This window comes from Lynx rufus, unplaced genomic scaffold (genome assembly GCF_022079265.1).
Source record: "Lynx rufus isolate CCGP_SWC_20201006 ecotype Redwood Valley unplaced genomic scaffold, mLynRuf1.p SCAF_1, whole genome shotgun sequence".
Classification (NCBI taxonomy): Eukaryota; Metazoa; Chordata; class Mammalia; order Carnivora; family Felidae; genus Lynx; species Lynx rufus.
In genome coordinates, this window is record NW_025814823.1 from 93,585,845 (window position 1) to 93,609,388 (window position 23,544).

Genomic DNA, 23,544 nt, shown 5'->3' on the forward strand with positions numbered 1-23,544 from the left:
GCTCTGGGCTGATGGCTCAGAGCCTGGAGCCTGTTTCCGATTCTGTGTCTCCCTCTCTCTCTGCCCCTCCCCCGTTCATGCTCTGTCTCTCTCTGTCCCAGAAATAAATAAACGTTGAAAAAAAAAAAAAGATATTAAACTATGACAAAAGTAATTTATAAAGTTAGGAGCACCTGACTGGGTCAGTTGTAAAGCATGTAACTCTTGATCTCAGGGTCAGAAGTTCAAGCCCCATGATGGGTACAGAGCTGACATTTTTAAAAATTTTTTTCTTTTTAAAATAATGTATGGAGTGAAACACACAAAATAAAAACTAAAAAAGAAATGTAAAAACCATTTTGTTTGGTTCATGAGATATTTTTTAAATGTCCTTTTTTGCTTAAGGAAGATGAGGGGAGGGGCAAGAGGACAAATAGGAGACATAATCCAATAAAAAGGTCCAGAATGGAAGTGGTAAGGCAAGGGGGCAAAAAAAAAAAAAAAATGGCACTCACATTTCTGGCTTCAACAACAGCAGCTTGAGCTGTTTTATTTATAGAGATGGGGAAAAAGTAAAGGAGAAGCAGGTTTTGAAGACCAAGAGTTAACATTGAGAAATGTAAAAATCTTTCCAACTATGAAGGTGAAAAGAACAGAAATATAAATCTAAATACCTAACAAGAAGCCAGCACTGAAGATAGAAACTTGGTAATACTGTTAAATTGACAGTATTTGAAGTGTCTAGAAGGAAAGAGCACAAGGGGAGATGGGAAAGACTGAAGGGGAGAAAAGCCCAGGATGGAGTCTTGATAAGCTTTTCACATTATATGAGGACAGAAAGGAGGTAAGGGGTGGGCTAGCATCACAGAAGAGCAGCCAATAAAGTGAGGGGGGGGGTGGAATTTAAAAAGAGGGACCCTGGCAAAATCAAGAGATAAGAATCAAAAGGTTTTAAAAATACGTTTACAAATTCTTCAAAATTCTTCTCTTCAGATGAGCTTAATTTCCTTACCCTTAAGCATGGGCTAGACTTAGTGACTCACTTCTAATGAATAAAATAAAACAGAAGAAAGGACATGTGACATGGGAGACTAGGTGATAAAAAGACACTTCAGCTCCTGTCTTAGTGATTCCTTCTCTCTCTCTCTCTCTTGATCTGTCCCTTTCTCTATCTCTCACTCACTCCAAAAGAAGCTAGCTGCCATGTCTTGAGTTTAGCCATGAAGTACTATGGGGATTCCCAGATGGCAAAAATATCAGTCCTCCAGTCCACAATCATGTGAGTATGGCATCTCAGAAGTGAATTCTCCTGCCCCAGTCAAGCTCTCAGATGACAGCAGCCCTGCCCTCATGAGAAACCCAACTCCTAGATACCTGACCTTCATCAACTGTGAGATAATAAATGTATGTCCATTCAAACCACTAATTTGGGATAATTGGTTAAGAATAGACACAGGGTTGCCTGGATGGCTCAGTCAGTTAAGCGTCTGACTCTTGATTTAGGCTCAAGTCACAATCTCACGGTTCATGGGTTTGAGCCCCATGTTAGCCTCTGTGCTAACAGTGTGGAGCCTGCTTGGGATTCATTCTCTCTCTCTCTCTCTCTCTCTTCCTCCCTCCCTCTCTCCTTCCCCTGCTTGCACACACTCACTCTCTCACTGTCTCAAAATAAATAAAATAAAACTTAAAAAAAAATTTTTAAAAAGAAGGTAACAGACACAAAGATACTACAAGAAGGCAGGAGAGGTATTGTATGTTGCAAAGAGCTCAACACGGTGTAATGGGGTGGGAGACAGGTTGGAAATGTATCAAGATGGGAAAGAATGATGAGAACACAAAGTGGACATTTCTTCTGAGAAGTTCAGCATGGCAGAGAAGCAGAGAAATTGGGCAACAAGTTGGGAGACCACTAGGAAGACACCAGAAGCAGCAAAGGCCATGGAGGTGAGCAGCGATGAGATCCAGAACCACAGTCAATGGGCTGGTGAGTGACAGAAGCAAAAAACTTGTTCCACTGAAACAGGAAGAAGGCAAGAAGACACGGCCAAAGTAAGGTACCCTCTTAGTTTTTAACACTAGTTTCTCAGTAATAGGAGGTAAGGCAAACCCATATTCCCAGTCCCTGGTGGGTAGACATCTGGCCTCTAGTAGAGTTCTTCACAATGTCACCAGGGACATGGTGTCCTGCCTCTCCCTGAAGGAGGGAACTGCCTTCCTGGGAAGCTACTCCTGGAACAAGCCAGCATAAATCTTCATTCCGACATCAGAGGAATATCTGAATCCTTATGCTGATTCAGAAAACTAAATCTTCTTTTAAAATATACCAAATTTGGGATACCTGGGTGGCTCAGTCAGGTGAACATCCAACTCTTGGTTTCAGCTCAGGTCATGATCTCACGGTTAGTGAGTTCAAGCCTTTCATCAGGCTCTGTGCCGACAGCGTGGAGCCTGCTTGGGATGCGCGTGCCCTCTCTCTCTCTCCCTCTCTCTGTCCCTCCCCTGCTTGCTCACTCTCTCAAAATAAACAAACTTAAAAAAAAAAAAAACACTAACCACGAGATCATGACCTGAGCCAAAGTTGGATGCTTAACCGGCTGAACCACCCAGGCACCCCATGTCACCTGTATTGACACACTTAAGACTCTTACAAAAAGTCGACCACCAAACAGAGAAAACGGGAGAGACCCAGGAACATATGATACATTACATTGGAAAGAAATCCAAACAAACATGTTCTGTATTTGGAAAATTAAAAAAGATAAAATCTACCACATTTGACTACATTTTCTCTATTTTTTCCCTCTAGCCTTTCAAAGACTGCTTGGCCTGTTTCTAGCTATGGTCTTGGGCTCTTGTTTAAGGTCATGACAAAGCACAAAATATTTGTTCTTGGTCCTAATCTCAGATACCTTTCTGCCCCCAACCTTCATTATTCCAATCTTACCCCAGCTTCCTGACCCAACTTAATTTCTTTTCCTTAAATGCACTCCAGAAGGATCTCACTTCTGAACTTGGAATAAACACTATCTGCTTAATTCACTTAACGCTTACTCATGTACTTGTTTCCTCTCATTGATTTCCCTATATTCCGGGACAATGTTTAGACACCACCTTCAAGAACTCCAAACTGTTTATTATATAATTTGTGTCTCCCCATGCTTGGGCTTACTTCAAGAATCTTTAGGGTTTGCCTATGTGCACAAATTCAAATACTGCGACCGCAATAAAATTACATGTTCCATTTCAGCTTGTCCGTTTAATCTTTTGTTTTAAATCCAGCTCAGTAGATTAACCTTTTGCTTCAGTTTCATTTAATATCAGGTGAGGCACTGAGGATACAAAGATGAGTAAAAGAGTGCCTGCCTATAAACGGCTTATCAGTCACTGAATGAATTTGTCGAGAGCCAGCTCTGCTAACGAACATGCAGAAGCACTTCGCATGGCCAGGGAAGATAAATAAGTACCGGTGCCTAGAAGCTCTCCGTATAGATGCATGGGGCTGGGAGGAGAGAGAAGAGAGCAAGAAAAAAGCAAATACTTTGAAGGGTCCCTGAAGGCGGTAGAGAAGGACCGTAATCATGGGTTGGGGCCAGTTCTTCCCAGAACGAGGCATATGTCAGAAGCTGAGCATCATTCAGGGCACTCAAGTCAGAAGCAGCTACTCACCCCTTTGAAACCTGAGTCCCATGCTTGCGGGAACGCAGGCTTGGATTATTCTGATATAGTCTCTTAGCAGCTCTTCCTCTGCTTTCTATTTCTAGCTTTTAACTGGTTCAAAATACAGCTGCACCACTAACTCCCTGTCCATTTCCAGGGCTGCTCACGTGACTTTCAATTTCTAATAAGCATTATTCCCTTTTACTTTTTGAAATGGGCTTCTGGTATTGACTTTGATATTCCAAGCCCTCCCATAATTGCCTTGAAAGTATTTAAATGGCTCCACACCCATGCCACTGGCAAGCCCAGACGGGAGGTCCAGAGGTGGTACCCCTGGAAGATTTGCACCCGGGGCTAGGGTTCTATCCAGTGAGTTCTTCACCTGTTGTGCAAGTAGAACACAACATCATTCTCAGATTGGGGCAAGAGTGCCTTGCTTCATTCTCAAAGGTAACACTACATAGTGATGACACTCCCACCCCACCCCATCCACACCCTGCTGTTACTGTGTCCAGAGCAAGACTGTAAAGCAGAAGATTCTAAGTAAGCAAGCGGTACCAAGATTATGGACTCCAAAGGCAGGCTGACCTGGTTTTCACCCGAGCTATTGGAGGGGCACCTGGGTGGCTCAACCAGTTGAGCACCCAACCTTTGATTTCAGCTCAAGTCATGATCTCGAAGGCCATGAGTTCAAGCCCCATATCAGGCTCTGCGCTGACAGTGCAGGGCCTGCTTGGGATTCTGTCTCCCTCTCTCTCTGCCTCTCCCCTGTTCACTCCCTACCTCTCTCTCTCAAAATAAATAAATAAACGTTAAAAATTTTTGTTTAACCTGAGCTTTGGATTCACACACTCCTTCATGAGTACCTTTACTGAGCACCTACTCTACGCCAGGATCGATGCCCTCCCTGCTTTTGTGGAGTTCAGACCATGGCAGGACAGATGATCATTTCAAGAGTGCAGTGGGTACCTGATGGTGAGGAGCAGAGAAAGCCCTGGGAGGACAGAGGAATACCTGTGCTCCATAAAGAGGGAGAGGCTTCCTAGCAGACGTACTGCCTGGCCTGAGCGCAAAGGGAGAAGCGTGGGCTCATCAGCAATCGGGGATGGACGAATGTTCCTGGCATAGAGGGCAGCATGTACGGAGACCCCAAGGACGAGAGAGCACACAACAGGACAAGGAAACGCAGGATGTGGTTGAAAAGTGGCAGGTAGGAAACAGCCTGGCAGAAAATGAAGTGGAAACAAGACCTTACCTGTTCCCCGCAAGCATCCAGAGGGCATCGTGATATTCATGGGCAGCTACTGAGTGCAAGAGGAGAGGGCAGAATCTCAGTTTTGTGTTTAGAAGGCTTAATCTCACAAGGTCTGTAGAGAAAGAACCGGAGAGAAGAGACCTAGCAAAACAGGTCACTTTGGAAGCCGTCACCATAGTGGCGGTCATAAATGTTAGGAGCCCCAGGGGCAGCTGGGTGGCTCAGTCAGTTAAGTTTCCAACTTTGACTCAGGTCACTACCTCACAGTTTGTAAATTCAATCCCCACACTGGACTTCCTGCTGTCAGTGCAGAGCCCACTTCAGATCCTTTGTCTCCCTCTCTCTCTGTCCCTCTCGCACTTTCTTTATCTCAAAAATAAATAAGCATATTTTTAAAATTATATAAGTGTGGGGTGCCTGGGTGGCTCAGTCGGTTAAGCGTCTGACTTCGGCTCAGGTCATGATCTCGCGGTCTGTGAGTTCAAGCCCCGCATTGGGCTGTGTGCTGACATCTCAGAGCCTGGAGCCTGCTTCAGATTCTGTGTCTCCCTCTCTCTCTCTGCCCCTCCCCCGCTCCCACTCTGTCTCTCTCTCTTAAAAATAAGTAAACATTAAAAAAAAATTTTTTTTTATTTATGTAAATGTGGGCACCTGGGTGGCTCAGTTGGTTAAGCCTCTGACTTCAGCTCAGGTTATAATATCACAGCTTGTGAGTTCAAGCCCCGCATCGGGCTCTCTGGGCTGACAGCTCAGAGCCTGGAGCCTGCTTCAGATTCTGTGTCTGCCTCTCTCTCTCTCTGTCCCTCCCCTGCTCATGCTCTGTCTCCCTCTCTCTCAAAAATAAATAAACATTGGGGTGCCTGGGTGGCACAGTCGGTTAAGCGTCCGACTTCAGCCAGGTCCACGATCTCGCGGTCCGTGGGTTCGAGCCCCGCGTCAGGCTCTGGGCTGATGGCTCAGAGCCTGGAGCCTGTTTCCGATTCTGTGTCTCCCTCTCTCTCTGCCCCTCCCCCGTTCATGCTCTGTCTCTCTCTGTCCCAAAAATAAATAAACGTTGAAAAAAAAAATTTTTTTAATAAATAAATAAATAAACATTAAAAATTTATAAAATATTACATAAATGTTAGGCCCTGGCAGAGGAGAAACAGAAGAGAGAGTGTGCATGAGAGACAGTTAGGGACCAGAACCAACAGAGCCTGGAGACAGGTCGAATGTGAGGAGCAAGAAAGAAGGGAAGAATAACTTCCGGGTTGCTGGCACACACGGCAATGAGCTTTCTAAAAGAGGGACTCTGGGAGCCTGGGCACACCTTGGAAAGACAATGAGTGTAATGCCAGATGTGACCAATTTGAGGTGCCAACGACACGGCCAAGTGCAGGGGACTGGTGGGCACTGGACTAACTCATCTGGAGCTCAGAACAGAGATCCAGGCAGAACATGTGGAGATGAGAATCATCGGGACACAGACAGTGAGGGAAGCCAGGTACCCGGTGAAACTGGTCAGAGGAGGTATAAATGGAGAGATGAATGACCTTGGAATCATCAGTCACAAAAGACGCCCAGATAAAGATGAGCCCACAAAAGATCTCATGGAAGAGTTTCTGGAAAGGAATGAAGAGGCAGAATTTCTTCCATAAAGTGCAAATAACAATACATATCCCAGAAGGTATATACATACGTAATGTATGCATGTAAGTCAAACAGAATGTCCCCGATAGACCAGTTATGTAAAAGGTGCACAATAAATGGTAGCTGTCATCAGCATTAATGTTACAATTTATAATAAAAATAACCCACGAATCTTCCTTAGGTGTTTAGGTAAATGTCTGTTTTTTGTAATACGTCTTAACAACACAGATGAACTCTGGAAATATAATTTATAATAGTCTGGGATACAAGCCTTGAACTGAACAATGTGCATTTATTCTAGAGGATATATTTGAAACAAATGAAAATTCTGGGGCACCTGGGTGGCTTGGTCGGTTAAGCATCCAACTCTTGATTTGGGTTCAGGTCATGATCTCACAGTCATGAGATTGAGCCCCGTGTCAGGCTCTGTGCTGATAACAGGGAACTTGCTTGGGATTCTCTCTCCCTCTCTCTCTCTCTCTGCCTCAACCCCATTCATGTGTGCTCTCTCTGTCAAAATAAATGAATAAACCATTTTTAAAGGAAGAAAAAATCCTGAAGTAAATACATGTAGTTTAACAAATAAGTTTACTCTTCTGTCTCTCTGTAACTGTATGGGGTCAGTTCATGGAAACAGCAAGATGATCACACAAAGTTGAGAATAAACTTTGGAGAAATGAAACACAGAAAGGATATTCATCACTTAAGGGATGGTTAGAAGTGACAAAAGAATCATCTATAGTGGCTCAGGGGTTTGGGGAGCACCTCATTTAATCTAAGATATAAGGCACACGACACTTAATAAATATTCACCAAATGCATGAGTACATTTGAGTCATGCACACACAGCCAACTGCTGGGTCTCTCCACCATGGCTTCCCATGGACACCCCACATTCAATCAGTAAGGCAGACCTATCTTTTCCCCCAAATCTGCCCTCTTTCTCACTTCCCTAGGCAGGTTAATACCACTATCACCCAGCCAGCCAAAGACTCTGCTCTCTGCCCCCTCCCTCGCCCCCAAACCACCACATCTCATCCATGCAACATTCCATCCATGCAACACGCATGCTCCATCTGAAATCAGAGCCACCCCCTCAAAACCCAAACATCCCCCACACCAGCCCCCTGCTTAATGCCTCCACTGGCTCCACACTGCTGCAGGAAAGATTTCCAACTCTTCGATAGCATAAAAGATCCTGCACAGTCTGACCGCAGCTTGTCCCCAATGAACCCACCCATTCCCTAGTCGTACAATAGCCCTTGAGGCCCCCTGGAACCTCACAGGGGGCCTTCACACAGCCCTGCCTTGGACAAGGAGTTTTCTTCCCACCTCGGTTTCCAGGACTCCACCTCAGACACTCTTCTCCAAAGCCTTCCTGGCAACCATCCTTTCACATTGTCACGTATACAAAGAACTCCCCAATCTGCCCAGCATATGAGATCCTAACACCTACAGTATTTCACTGCAATTACACGTACAAATGTGTGTCTCTTTGTTCCTTCAGGAGTATTAGCTCTTTGAAAGTACAGCCACTTCAAAATTAACAACACAAGAAACAACAGATGCTGGCGAGGATGGGGAGAAACAGGAACGCTCTTGCACTGCTGGTGGGAATGCAAACTGGTGCAGCCACTCTGGAAAACAGTATGAAGGTTCCTCAGAAAATTAAAAATAGAGCTACCCTACGACCCAGCAATTGCACTACTAGGTATTCATCCAAAGGATACAATAATGCTGACTCAAATGGGCACGTGCACCCCCATGTTTATGGCAGCACTATCAACAATAGCCAAAGTATGGAAAGAGCCCAAGTGGTGTCCATCGACTAATGAATGGTTATAGAAGATGTGATGTACACACACACACACACACACACACAGGTATATTACTCAGTAATCAAAAAGAATGAATTCTTGCCATTTGTAACAACATGGATGAAACTAGAGGATATTATGCTAAGAGAAATAAGTCAGTCAGAGAAAGACAAACATCATATAATTTCACTCATATGTGGAATTTAAGAAACACAACAGATGAACGTAGAGGAAGGGAAGGAAAAATAAGAAAAATGGAGAGGGAGGCAAACCATAAACGACTCTGTTTTAAATTTTTTTTTAATGTTTATTTATGTATGAGAGAGACAGAGCTCAAGCAGGGGAGGGGCAGAGAGAGAGGGAGACACAGAATCGGAAGCAGGCTCCAGGCTCTGAGCTGTCAGCACAGAGCCTGACGTGGGGCTCAAACTCATAAACTGTGAGATCACAACCTGAGCTGAAGTCGGACGCACAACTGACTGAGCCGCCCAGGTGTCCCTTTAAGAGACTTTTAAATACAGAGAACAGACTGAGGGTTGTTGGGGGGGAGGGGGTGGGAGATAGGCAAAATGGATGATGGACATTAAGGAGGGCACTTGTTGGGATGAGCACTGGGTATCATATAGAAGAGATGAATCACTGGGTTCTACTCCGGAAACCAATACTACATTGTAGGTGAACTAACTTGAATTTAATTAAATTAAAAATTAGAAAAAGTAGAGCCACTTCTTAGCCACCTTTGTATCTTCCACATAAGATACAAAGTGTCTAATATACAGTAGGTGCTTGATAAATGTTTTCTTGCATTTATATCTTACTATTTATGTATTAGTACTTGTTATTTCTTATAGTAGGCTTTTTTATTTGATGGTCTGGTTTATTCAGTAGTCTTTTGTGAGCCAAATTTGGGTAGAGAAGTTCTAAGAACAGATACCTTTTCATACATTGATCAGATCATGATTCTGCCTTCAAAAACTGCAGAAATTCCTAGAACAAATCTCCTGAAATATGATAACCCCGTCAAGATAAATTCATCCAGTGCGAACCATCTGGTTTCCATAGAACACCTGAATTATAATAATCTATTGTGAGCTCAGGGACATTTAAAGTTCTCTGGAGCTAATTCTAGTAATACAATGGAGCTTTTATGAAGAAAATAACAAAAGTCTACTGAGGGACATTGAAGAAAACGCGAACTACCTAAAAGCAAAATGGGCATTGGATATAAACCAGCAATTCACAAAAGAAAGAGAATTGCCCACGGAAGCAGTCCAAGGATTGGAATCTGACAAGGATTAAGAAGACTGATCATGTCTGGTGTCAGTCAAGGGTAGAGAAACAGGCACTCTCAGGCACTAACGGTAGGAACGTAAATCCTAGAGCACTTTGGAGGGAAACCGACATGATCCAAAACAAGAGTAAATGTTTAGAACCTTCATCATTCTCATTTCGAGGAATTACTCCTGTAGAAACACTTGTATGAATGCACAAAATACATGCACATACACATGTTCACATACACACGGCAGCACTGATTATGAAGACAGAACATTGGCCATAATGATCATCACACACCGCTCGATAAGTACCTTTTGGTGCGTCTATGAACGGAATTGTATACACCCATTAAAACAACCAAAATGAGTATGTTCTGACACAGACACATGCCCGGTACAGTTAGGTCAAGACAAATTACAGAATAATACCATTAATGATTATTATAGTATACGACTATGAGGGACGCCTGGGTGGCTCAGTAGGTTAAGCATCCGACTTGGGCGCAGGTCATGATCTCACAGTTCTTCAGTTCGGGCCCCACATTAGGCTCGCTGCTGTCAGCACAGGGCCCACTTTGGATCCTCTGTCCCCCACTCTCTCTGCCTCTCCCTCACTCATTCTCTCTCTCAAAATAAGTAAACTTAAAAAAAAATACTACTAGGGGCACCTGGGTGGCTTAGTCGGTTAAGCAACTGACTTCAGCTCAGGTCATGATCTCACGGTCCATGGGTTCAAGTTCCGCATCGGGCTCTGTGCTGACAGCTCGGAACCTGAAGCCTGCTTCAGATTCTGTGTCTCCCTCTCTCTCTGCCCCTCCCCCAACTACGCTCGGTCTCTGTCTCTCAAAAATGAATAAATGTTTAAAAATTTTAAACAAAAAAAAAGAATACAACCTTCAAAATCATTGCCATATTCTATCCGACTTGTGCTAGTACCTACTTGTTTCTTAAAAATCAACCAATATTTTTCAGGGGCACCTGGGTGGCTCAGTCATTTAAGCCTCTGACTTCAGCTCAGGTCACGATCTCACAGTTTGTGGGTTGGAATCCCGCACCCGGCTCTGTCAGGCTCTGTGCTGATAGCTCAGAGCCTGGAACCTGCTTCAGATTCTGTATCTCCCTCCCTCTCTGCCCCTCCTCTGCTCATGCTCTTTCAAAAATAAATAAACATTAAAAAATGCTTTTAAATCAACCAATATTTTTATACAAATGAGTATAAGTTAAAAGTGATAATAACCATGAAATCCTAAATTCAGTAGGTATGTTTACCCAAAATATACAGAACATTAAAAGAAAATGTGTTCACCCCCATACTATCTAAAATCATCTCTTGTGCATCCACTAGTATTTTGCATACCACAGTCCTGGAGCCCATGTGGGGACTGGCAAAGAAAACCAAACGTCGGGTGGTGGCTGGGGGAGGGGGTGGCTCCTTCACCAAACAAGTTCACCTGGAATCTCTTGGGGGAGGGATGTATTGTAAGGAACTTTCACTTTCCCCAGTAAAGATGTCCAGGACATTTAGGGTTTCACGATGAGCACGGAAGACTGAGTCTGCACTGCAACACCTGCCACAGAAGAATCAGGGGATGGACATTCTCCTCTAACACCCAGTCTCCTCTCCCCCACCTCTGCCCTGTTCTCTGCATCCCTAACCCAAACTTCTATGCTGGACAACAGTGAGTCTAGCAGGGAAGGGGGCCAGGGCAGCTCACCTCCCTCTACCTGATGGAATCCAGAACTCTGGTTCTACGCTGCCAGGGCCAAACTACCTGTATTACATAAAGGCAACCGTTCGCATAAAATATCCCCTGCAAATGACTGCAGCCGAGCAACAAAGAGCAACCTGAATTTCTTCCCAGCTCGATTATGTTATCCAGCTAGATACCCCAAGGAGCTGATCTGTAAGGTATGAGCAAATGACCCAAGAAGAATGTGTGAGGACACTGAACACATAATGCCAGACACCTAGAAAAGACTGGCAATTCTAACGCAAAACACACACACACACACACACACACACACACACACACACACACAGATTTATTTCAGTTTATTTTTCATTTATTTTTGAGAGAGAGATAGAGAGCAAATAAGGGAAGGGCAGAGAGAGAGGGAGAGAGAATCCTAAGCAGGTTCCGTGCTGTCAACACAGAGCCCGATGCGGGGCTCAATCCCACAAACCATGAAATCATGACCTGAGCTGAAATCAAGAGTCAGATGCTTAAGCGATTGAGCCACCCAAGTGCCCCAAAAGACCCACAAATTTTAATAATTGCTAGTCAAATAACATACTGTGTAGCTAGTCTATGAAACCTACTTCTGGGTAATAATTTTAAAGTACGTAAGTCTTGAAATGCATGGTAAGGGTATAAGGACATGTGTACTTCTATTTTAAGGACGATTTCCATGAAAATAAGCAAAAAAACAAATGACTAGAATAAGAGACACAGGCTTTTGATACCTACCACTGTCATCAAACAAAATTACTCCATTAAGTAAATTCATCTGACACGGTCATTCTTAAAAAGCAGAGGCAAGATAAGACCAATTCTCTCTCAAACATGAAATAAAATCTTGATTGCTGATTTCCTAGAGCATAAGGCAGGCTCCAGTTTCCAGATACTGCTGGTTTTCAGTTTAATTGCTCTGGACATAAAGGTAAATCCTGAGAGGTGAAGACGTTTGCGCTCACGTTGCAAAAATGATATCTTACTTTTAAAAATCTTTCAGCAGGACACTCCTCAAATGACAAAAATTGTGCTTTTTATTCTCTGAAGTCATCCTCCCATCTTTAGAAAATTAAATGAGGCACTACTATCTTGTAGGAAGGCAAGTTAGAGGGGTCACTCACATAAAAGCCAAAGCACTTTTTTTTAATGCTTATGTATTTATTTTGAGAGAGAAAAAGAGCACGTGAGCAGGGGAGGGGCAGAGAGAGAGAATCCCAAGCAGGCTCCACGCTGTCAGTACAGAGCCTGACTTGGGGGTCAATCTCACCAACCATGAGATCATGACCTGAGGCCGAAATCAAGAGTCAGATGCTCAACCGACTGAGCCACCCAGGTGCCTCAAAGCTAAAGCACTCTTAACAAAATATAACATGCACAATTGATTACCTTCAAATATTTTTGTAGTTGTTTTTATGTTAAAAACCTGATTTACAAAATGAGCTTTACCAATCAAGGCTTCCACCAACACTCAAACACTTATGAAATACCTTACTCTGTGCCAGGCTGAGAGATGGGAATTCTGAACTGAATGATGTCAAGAAGTATAGAGTCATACATAGGAGAGAGAGAAATATGTAAGTAATTATGGCGTACCAAGACGAGGAACGTAAAAATTCATGTAACGAGTGTGTGTTCATGGAGACCTTAGCATTTGCTAAGCATCCTGCTATTATCTTCATATACATTATCTCAATTCACTCTCTCAGCTCTTTTCGATGTAAGCACAATCACTGAACTTACTTTACATACATGGTAATGGATAGAGATTCGGGTTAAGACACTGGACCATGATTATTCAGCTCTCAAGGGGCTGAGCCAGAACTGGAACTCACACATCTTTGTCTCCAAAACATGAATCACCCCTGGACAGTGAGGGAATGGCAGGAAAGGAGGTTGAGGCAGGTCAGGGAGGGCCGTGGATGCTGAGCCTAGGGTTTCAATGATCCCCTCGGGATCTTTTCAGGGGGATGTGTTCGGTCTGTAGAACATGAGATTCTTATTTCTTAATCAGGTAGGGGTTACTGAATAACCACAATCATGAGAGGAAGATTTGTTTTTGAGAAAAAGCTCTATATCCGTATGGCTAGTAGTAGAGAAAGACATCTGGAGCGGGGTTACTTAGAGGCTATCACTATAAACTTTAGGAGTGGAAAATAGAACTTAACAGAATTTAGTAATTGGATGTGTGAAGTGACAAAGATAGACGGTGATTCCAGTGAAGCAACCTGGGCACCCGGATGGACCGTAGGGACAGCAGCCCCCATCATTCACAGGCTCCCTTTCTGCAATTTTTAGTTCCCCGAGGTCAGCCACAGTTCAAAAGCACATGAACCCATTGTGGGAAGGTAGCAGCCTAAGGCTTTGTTACAACCCCTATGTCATTCACCTCACTTTACCTCAGGAGGTAGGTGCTGCATCATCTCTGCTTATCAGAAGAAGGATGAGGGGGCACCTAGGTCGCTCAGTAGTTTAAGTGGCTGACTCTTGATTTTAAGCTCAGGTCATGATCTCATGGTTAGTGGGTTTGAGTCCCAAGTCGGGCTCTGCACGCTTAGCTTGGAGCCTGCTTGGGATTCTCTCTCTGCCCCTCCCTTGTTTGTACTCAAGCACTCTAAGTAAATAAATGAATAAACATTTTTTAAACAGGATGAGTACAGTACATAAGATATTTTGAGAAAGGGGCGCCTGCCTGGAAAAGCATGCAACTTTTCATCTCAGGGTCATGAGTTCGAGTCCCCCATTGGGTGTAGAGACTAAATATTTTTTTAAAAAGGTATTTTGAGGGGCACCTGGGTGGCTCAGTCAGTTAAGTATCCGACTTCAGCCCAAGTCATGATCTCACAGTCTGCTGTCAGCACAGAGCCCACTTCAGATTCCCTGTCCTCCTCCCCTGTTGCCCCTCCCCCCACTTGCATGCATTCTCTCTCAAAAATAAATAAAAAATTAATTTAAAAAGATATTTTGAGAGAGAAGGCACAGTTCACATAAGTTTCATTACAGTACATTGCTATAATTGCTCTATTATTTACTGTTAATAACTTATGGTGCCTACATGTCATGATGAGTACCTCGTGTTGCATGGAAGTGTTGAATCACTATTTTGTACACAAGAAACTACTATTACATTGAATGTTAACTGGAATTTAAGTAAAATCATTAAAAAATGATAAAACAAAAAGGAATGTGTGTATCTTAAAAAAAAAACTTATGATGCCTGATTTACAAATTAAACTTTATCCTAGGTATGTTTGTGCAGGGAAAAAACATAGTATATACAGTGTCCAGTGCCATCCACAGTTTCTGGCATCCCCTGAGGATCTTGGAATGTACCCACCATAGATAAAGGGGGATGAGTGTAATTCATGGAGACAAGAGAACAGCAAGGAGGACTTGGGAGGTAGGGAAGAAGAATAAGTTCATTTTTGTCTGGGCTGAACTTAAACTTTGTGGAACAGAGCACAGGCATCCGGTGGACAACTAGAAATCTCACTCGGGAACTGAGTAGCAAGGTCTGTTTAAAGATGAGTTGATGGAGCCTGGGTGGCTCAGTCACTTGAGGATCAAACTCTTGATTTTGGTTCAGGTCGTTATCACAAGGTTGTGGGATCAAGCACCACATCGGGCTCCGAGTGGAGTGTGGAGCCTGCTTGGGATTCTGTCTCTCCCACTGCCCCTCTACCCCACTTGCACTCTCTCTCTATATATATATATATAAAATAAATAAGTAAATAAATAAATAAAAGATGAGTTAAGGAATCGCCAATAGAAAAGGTGACTAAAGCCACAAAAAGGCACAAGGGAGTTCTCTTCTGCCTCTCATACCCTTGTTTCCTTTCCCTCTGACTGTCCCCACTTTGTTCTGTCCTTAACTATTGTAACTTACCAAAGAACTGTGGCTGGCCAAATAATGTCCCCCCTCCAAAGACGTCCACATCCTTATCTCTAGAACATATGTACCTTGTATGGCATAAGGAACTTTGTACAAGTGATTAGATTAAGAATTTGAGATGGGGATAGGATTCTGGATTATCTGGGTGAGTCCATCCAATTGTAAGTTGCTTGTAAGAGGGAGACAGGGGTTTAGAGTCAGAGAGGGGCATCAGAAGATGCTATACTGCTGGTTTTGAAGACAGAGAAAAGAGGGGGCACTTCAGGTTCAGTCAGTTAAGCATCCAGGTCTTGATTTGGGCTCAGGTCATAATCCCATGTTCATGAGTTTGAGCCCCACATTGGGCTCTGTGCTAACAGTGTAGAGCCTGCTTGGGATTCTCTTTCTCTCTCTCTCTCTGCCTCTCCCCTGCTTGTGCTCTCTCTCTCTTTCAAAATAAACTTAATTTTTTTTTCAAAATAGAACTATATGCTTACAAGTTTCTAGATTTTTCTAGAAATCTTCCCCCAAAACTCAGTTTTCCTCTCCATGCCTCAGTTTTGCAGGTGTTCTAAGCACACTTTCAAGCTTCCTGTAAAGTACCTCAACCCAGCCCTCCAGAGAGGAGCTGGGGTCATCAGGCCACCTCCACTAATTCCACCCTATGCCAGATGGACAGGTAATGTGTGTGTTGGATGGTCTTCTTCTGGTAGTGAAATTGAAGACCAAGGTGTGAGTTCCAGGAGATAAAACCAAAAATGCTCACTAGCTTTGAAAACAAACTCCAGGTGGTCTTATCCAGCTTCCCAGAAGCCAAGGTTTGGGTTCAGAACTGGAGCCAACAGTAAGGCAGCAAGGTCTACCTTATTATTACCTTTGCTTATAATTACCTTTGCTCCCGGTGTACAGATCATTGCCTCCTTGTGTATTCTATTTTTCTCCAAACCTAAATAGGGAGCAGTAACTGATGATGGGCATTCTTGGATCCCATCAGATAGTTCCAATTTCTCCATCGCTCCTAACAAACAAGTAACAAACTCGACACTCTGGCTACCTAGCGGGAAGATAAAATAACATGGGATGTAATTTATGTGAAAGAGCTAGCTGGGACTCTTCTAGAAGAAGGCCAAATGCATAGACTCAAGGGATCCTCCTGATAACACATACTAAAAAGTACGGTTTTCACAAAGCCACCAGCAGAGACCGGTGACTTCTGCATGCTCCACACCCTCTTCCTCTCAGTGCTTTATCATTATACTATCTGAGGTAGCACCCAGAAGGACACCTACATCCCTGTACTGCTTGGCTCAGCCAGAAGCTGCCGTGACGTTCACTATATGCAAAGTCAGAAATGATTCTTGACAACTGCTAAAGTGACTCCACCAAATAGCTTCCCTATGAGAAGTCTCTCTGCTCATCAAGCCACGGCCACTGCACGGTGACACGACACAGGGAACATGCACCGTGCCTGCAGGCACTTCTCACATTCTGGGGCCTTTTTGTCTCTCACAGAGGGGACACTGGCTTTGAAGCACAAGGGATGACTGATCGGGTTTGTAAGAATTGGCCGCAAGCCCAGGAGCTACTGGATTTCCCCAGCGCTTTAGCTGAAGGATTCTGCGGGAAGGTTCTGCCATGGTCCTCTCTGCCATCTGAGGTTACCTAACAGCAAGCACCCAAATAAGTGATTGTTTGAATTTCCTCCAAAACCATCAAAGCCAATTCCTGCTTCGGGAGAAGGGAGGGGATGAAGGGGGTGACATTTCTGTCTTTGACAGCTGACAACATATTAAGAAAGGCGAAGGGTCAAGGACCTGGCATTTTTTTGTTCCCCCTTCACTGACTTCACACACAAGCAGATGTGACTGGCAACCTCCTGTCAGAGTCCTGGGACACCTGCCTGCAAGGAGAAACCAGTGCAGGTAATGAATTTACCCTCCTGAGCCTGGATGAACCTAAGCTCGTTTCAGAGGGGACGCCAGCGGATTAGAAAAGGACTTGCCGGGGCGCCCAGGTGGCTCAGTCGGTTGAGCGTCTGACTTCGGCTCAGGTCATGATCTCACGGCTTGTGAGTTCGAGCCCTGCATCGGACTCTGCACTGACGGCTCAGAGCCTGGAGCCTCTTCAGATTCTGTGTCTTTTCCTCTCTCTCTGACCCTCCCCCACTGCCCCTCTGTCTCTCAAAAATCAACAAACATTTCTAAAATTTTTAATTAAAATAAAGAAAAGGATGTACCTCTCAAGTGAGCTCAGACTGACAGAGTTTATGAGAAAGAGGAAAATGCTCACACGTCAGTGTGTTTGGGAACGTAAGTAGAGGTGGACCCTAGGAAGAGTTGGACGGCTGGAATCTGTGCAGGATATGTTGAGAAAGGGGGTAGGGTGAGGATAAAGACATGGGGTTCTCTGACAAGTTCATAGTTGGCTGAACGGAGAGCTACTATGTCCAGAAGTAACATGTGAGGCAGCCACTGGGCCATCTCCACAGGTGCATATTTAGCTGGAGGAACTTCTGCAAGTATCCATGAACTGTATCTCCATTGGTGGACTTGTAGGCAGAATGCCATAAAGTAGGTTCTCTTCCAGTTTATTCTAAGTTTATTTATTTGAGTAATATCTACACCCAACATGGGGCTCAAACTCATGACCCCAAGATCAATAGTCTCGCCCTCTTCTGACTGAGCCAGCCAGGCACCCCCAGAAGATTTTCTGACCAGATCAGGAAGTCTGGATCCTTCCAACCATTTCCCTGGCATGACAGCATCATACGGAAAAAGGGTTTTCAGGAATCTTATCACCACACAGAAAGAAATTTGTGGAGAAAAAGATCCTCAAGGTCTTAGTTGTCCACGAGAACAGTATGTGCCAAATGTGTGCTGGGGTTATGAAAAAAAGAAAGGAAACAAGGTATCTCAGAGTGAAGTCCCATTTTTAGAAGCCCACTGTATGAAATATCAGAGGTGGGATTTCCACCATTCTGGTTCTGTGTTCTCTTCCAAGGGCCTCACGTGGAAAGAGTTCCCCCTATCAGTTAGGATGCCTTCAGCTGCTGGTAACTTGGAAACTCGAACAGAAACTACCACAGATGACAATGAAATGTGTTCACTTGATTATTTTTTAATGTTTATTCATTTATTTCGAGAAGGATTGTGAGCAGGGGAGGGGCAGAGAGAGAGGGACAAAAAGAGAATCCCAAGCAGAATGCACACTCAGTGCGGAACCCAGCACGGGCCTTGATCTCACAAAACATGAGATCATGACCTGAGCCAAATCAAGACCTGGACACTTAAACAACTGAGTCACCCAGGCACCCAAAAAATAGGTTCACTTTAAAACTCAGAAGTTCAGTGGGGTACAGCAGCTCAGTCGGCTGGGTGTCCAACTTTGAAAATATTTTAAAATGTTTATTTATTAATGAGAGAGAGAGAGAAACAGAGTGTAAGTGGGGGAGGGGCAGAGAGAGAGGGAGACACAGAACCTGAAACAGGCTCCAGGCCCTGAGCTGTCAGCAGAGAGTCCGAAGTGGGGCTCAAACTCTCGAACCGTAAGATCATGATCTAGGCTAAAGTCAGATGCTTAACCGACTGAGCCACCCAGGCGTCCCTAGGCATCCAACTTCAGATCTCAGCTTAGGTCTTGACCTCAGGGTTGTGAGTTCAAGCTCTTCACAGGGTATGAATCCTACTTTAAAAAAAATAAGAAGAATTTTAGAAACCTGGCCTTCCAATTCCTAGGACTGACTTGGCTTTGTTTTTTGCCATGTGTTGGCTTTATCCTCCAGATGACTTGAGAGCTGGAGGCTCCCATCCAGACACAGTAAGGTCCACAGGCAGAAAGCTGTCACTTCTTCTTGTGTCTCCTACTTAGGAGTAAGGAAACATGTCCCAGAAGCTCCTCTCCTCAAGGAATCGCCCCTCACATGTCCCAGAAGCTCCTCTCCTCAAGGAATCGCCCCTCACATCTCATTAATCAGACCTGGATTACAATCCCACACCTAAAGCAGCCCCTCGCAGGGGGACTGGGATTCCCAGTGCTTTCAGAGACCGGCTAGGACCCACCCTCAGGGCTGAAGTAGACACAGCTTCTCCTGAAGCATGGGGACATGGGAAGGCGGGCTGGAGGCCTGAACAGATACAGGCTCTGTTAGCAAGAAGAAAGGGACTGGCTACCTGATGGGCTGCCACCAGCACATGCTAGAGACATTCATCATTTGTACCATACACAAAAGAGGGGGCAACTACAGAGGCATCATCCCCTAGACAGCAAGAGTGAGCCCCCGCAGACACTTCAAGCAGCAGTCTATAGAGTCCTACAGATTAAGTCATACAAAAACAATGCCTGGAGACAAAAGTTGTTTGGCTCAAAGAAAGAAGATAAAGGGGGACAGATGCTGCCTTCCAGACCCTAAAAAGCTGTAACTTGCCGTGTGTACTTCTGGAGTTAAAACCTGGTTACCCTGAGGTGGCTGGCTGGCTGGCTGGCTCAGTCCATAGAGCAGGCAACTCTTGATCTCAGGGTTTTAAGTTCGATCCCTACATTGGGTGCAGAGATTACTTAAAAATATTTTTAATTTATTTATTTTGAGAAAGAGAGAAAGAGATAGCACCAGCGAGGGAAGGGCATAGAGCGAGAGAGAGAGAATCCCAAGCAGGCTCCAAACTGGAGGCACAGGGCTCAGTCCCACAAACCACGAGCTCACGACCCGAGCCAAAATCAAGAGTCAGAGGCTTGACCAACTGAGCCACCCAGGTTCCCCTATTTAAACTTTCTTAAACCTTAAAATGTTTTTCACTAAAATTGATAACCAGGAGGCTCCTGTCCATTAATGAAGTGAGGACATGGGCTCATTTCCTCTGTGAGATCAGGCAAGATGGGCAAAACCAAAGTCATCTTCCTCCAAGTCAGGACCGACTCTTGATTTCCCTGTATCACCACCACTGACCTGGTCACTCAGGAACAAGGCCTTCGAGTCAGATCTCCTTTCCTCTCCTTCTTCAACTGTATCCAGCCAGTTAGCAAGACCTTGGAATGTGGCTTTTTACATGTCTATAACATTCATCACCTTCTCCCATTCTGACTCACCCCCACTGGTTCAGAGGCTAATTCTCCAACTTTTGAGTGTCTTTTTTAAATTTTTTTTAATGTTTGTTTATTTTTGAGAGAGAACACATGCACAAGTGGATGAGGGGCAGAGAGAGAGGGAGACACAGAATCGGAAGCAGGCTCCAGGCTCTGAGCTGTCAGCACAGAGTCTGATAAGGGGTTCGAACTCACGAACCATGATATCATGACCTGAGATGAAGTCGGATGCTCAATCAACTGAGCCACCCAGGTGCCCCTGTAACGTTCAAATTTCTGCAACAACTTCCTAACATGTTTCTTGGACCCAAATGCATTTCCCAAAGTGCAGCCCCAATGACATTACTCACCTGCTCAAAAGGCTCCATCAGGTAAGGACAGCCAAGATGCATCCAGAGGCACGCATTATCCCAAGAATAGCAGGGTCTAATTAAAGTCTATCCCATCCCCAAAGTGAGGGGTGGTCGTCACCACATCTGCCTAGAGGGATTTCCTAAGTGCCACAAACAAGTGATTGCTATAGGTCTACCGTGCTTTCCCCTTCCAAATGGGAGTATAAAGCAGCTCCATAATTATATATGGGGAAGGGGGGCAAATATCTTCTTTCTTTGGTTCACAGGACCAAGAGGGAGCCCACTTGAACTACCACTCCACCACCTGGAGATCTCAGACTTTGAGCTAGGTGAGGTGACTGGATCTGTGTCCTGTTCATCTCCCTTTGAGGTGTAGTGAGTATGATCTACTGCAAAAAAGATCACGGGACTGAGCAGGGACACTTCCATGGATTCACAGAATCTGGTGCACACAGGAAGACCACACTTCCCAGCAACCCTTAGAGTTGGTTAGGGCAATAGGACTGGGTTCTAGCAAAAAGCATGTTTGCAAATGTAAAGTAAGACACTTCCAAGCCCCGCTCTTAAAAACATCTTGCATGACACTCAACTCTGCCCTTCTAGATACAGCAACCTATGACTGTTCCAGCAGCTCAATCTCCAAGATGGCGGAGCTGCCATCAGCCCGATTCTCTGAAGAACTACAAAGAGCAGCGTTTTCCTCTCCCTTTGCCTTTGTTGGGTACACACCATGCTTGAGAAAGAACCCTTGTGACGTCTGACAACAAATGACACTTCAGGGTGAGCCTAGCCAGTAAAGACCACTCCATACACGAACCCCAGCTGGACATCTAATAAAAATGTAACTCGGGGTCAAAAAAGACTCAGAATAAAGAGTGTGGTAGAAATGCTACAAATTCACCCAACTTTCAGAAAAATTCCTCTCAGGGTCTTCCTACTGGTTCGAAATTAGTACACATCCGTTATCATCTTAATCACCAAAAACCCATTCTTGGGAAAAACTAGATTCTACCAAGATTGAAATTTAAGCTTTTCCTTACTTCACCAAACATGAAAAAGAAGGAGGGCGGGGAGAGGAAGGGAGCGGGGGAGGGGGAGGGAACCCTTTCCTTTAAATATCTGAGCAGATTTTTACTTTTTTGCACAACTTAAAAAAAAGCTCAAGCTGTTAAAGAACATTATTTGAGCACCTCAAATGTAAAATTCACAGGCAATCAAACAAAATGAGGAGACCCATCCCCATGTTAGGCAGTCTTAATTTTTGGTTTAAAGGGATGTATTCTTTTATATCTTTCTGACAGTTTTTTTTTAAAGTCATACATAACAGGGGCATCTGGGTGGCTCAGTCAGTTAAGTGTCCGACTTCAGCTCAGGTCATGATCTCACACTCCGTGGGTTCAAGCCCTGCGTTGGGCTCTGTGCTGATAGCTCAGAGCCTGGAGCCCACTTCAGATTCTGTGTCTCCCCCTCTATCCGCCCCTCCCCTGTGTATGCTCTGTCTCTGTCTCAAAAATAAATAAAAACATTAAAAAAAATTATAAGTCACACATAAGATCATTTTATTCCTGCACCTTCTCTACAAGGATTTCTTCCTTGTATCCGCCTAAAAGGATGAGCTCTTCACATTTATAAAATATCCAATCTGATTATGGCCAGTGGGAAGTTTCACTCACCTAAAAGATAAATACAACTTGAAATAATAGCATTGATCTGTTCTCAAAGAGCACTGTTACAGACCTTCGAGTAAATATTCAAGCCAGAGAGAGAGAGAGCTATTTAAAGCATTAGAGGTAGCAAATTTTAGATTGCAGCGTTGGGCAATCGTTCTAATTTATGGCCACGGAGATTCCTCTTTGCTCGCGTGTGCTCCAATGATGCCCCTTGGTACTGCCCTTGGAAACCTGACCCCTGTGTATCCCCAGAAGTTACCACTTTCATTCCAACATTAAGCCACTGCCAACATTCAGGCAGACAGACTTCATTTATACAGGCCCAAACCACCTGTGTAACAAAAAAAAAGAAGAGAGTCAAGCAGAAAAAAAGCCTCCAGAATTAGAGGAATTGGAGAAAGAATGTAGCAGGGAAATATGAATGATCAGAGGCACATAGTATCCCCACCCCTCCAAATATACCAGAAAAGGGAACAAGCATGAAAATAAACAACTTGAGGAAAGCCTCCTGAAATCAGCTGGGCAGGAACATAACTGGAGTGTGATGTTGTATGAAAATTACCCCACTGGCTCTGGTCATGATCTCACGGTTTGTGAGTTTGAGCCCCACATTGGGTTCTGCACTGAGAGTGCAGAGCCTGCTTGGGATTTTCTCTCTCCCTAAAATAAATAAGGGGCACCTGGGTGGCTCAGCCAGTTAAGCATCCAACTTCGGCTCAGGTCATGATCTTGCAGGGTGTGAGTTCAAGCCCCAGGTCGGACTCTGTGCTGACAGCTCAGAATCTGGATGGGGCCCTTCTTAAATTCTGTGTCTCCCTCTCTCTCTGCCCCGACCCTGCTCACGTTCTGTTTCTCTCTCTCTCTCTCTCTCTCTCTCTCTCTTTCTCTTTCTCTTTCTCTCTCTCTCTCTCTGAAAAACAAACATTAAAAACTTAAAAAAAAAAAAAAGACCTCTTACTAAATATCAACAGTAACGTTTATATATCTACATACTACTATTGCTTCTAATACAACAGATGTCCTCCTCTTTATCAGAATCCATCAGTCTCCCGGAGCCATCCTATCCAACCGTGGTTTCACTATTGTCTCTAGATGGACGGTGCCCAAGTCTATATCTTCAGCACCGATCTCCCTTCTAAATGCCAGCCTCTATTTTCAGCTATTTATCGGACACATCTCTGAGCCATGCTGCTGAGCTCGGCTTCCCTGGGAAGCAGATCTGAGATG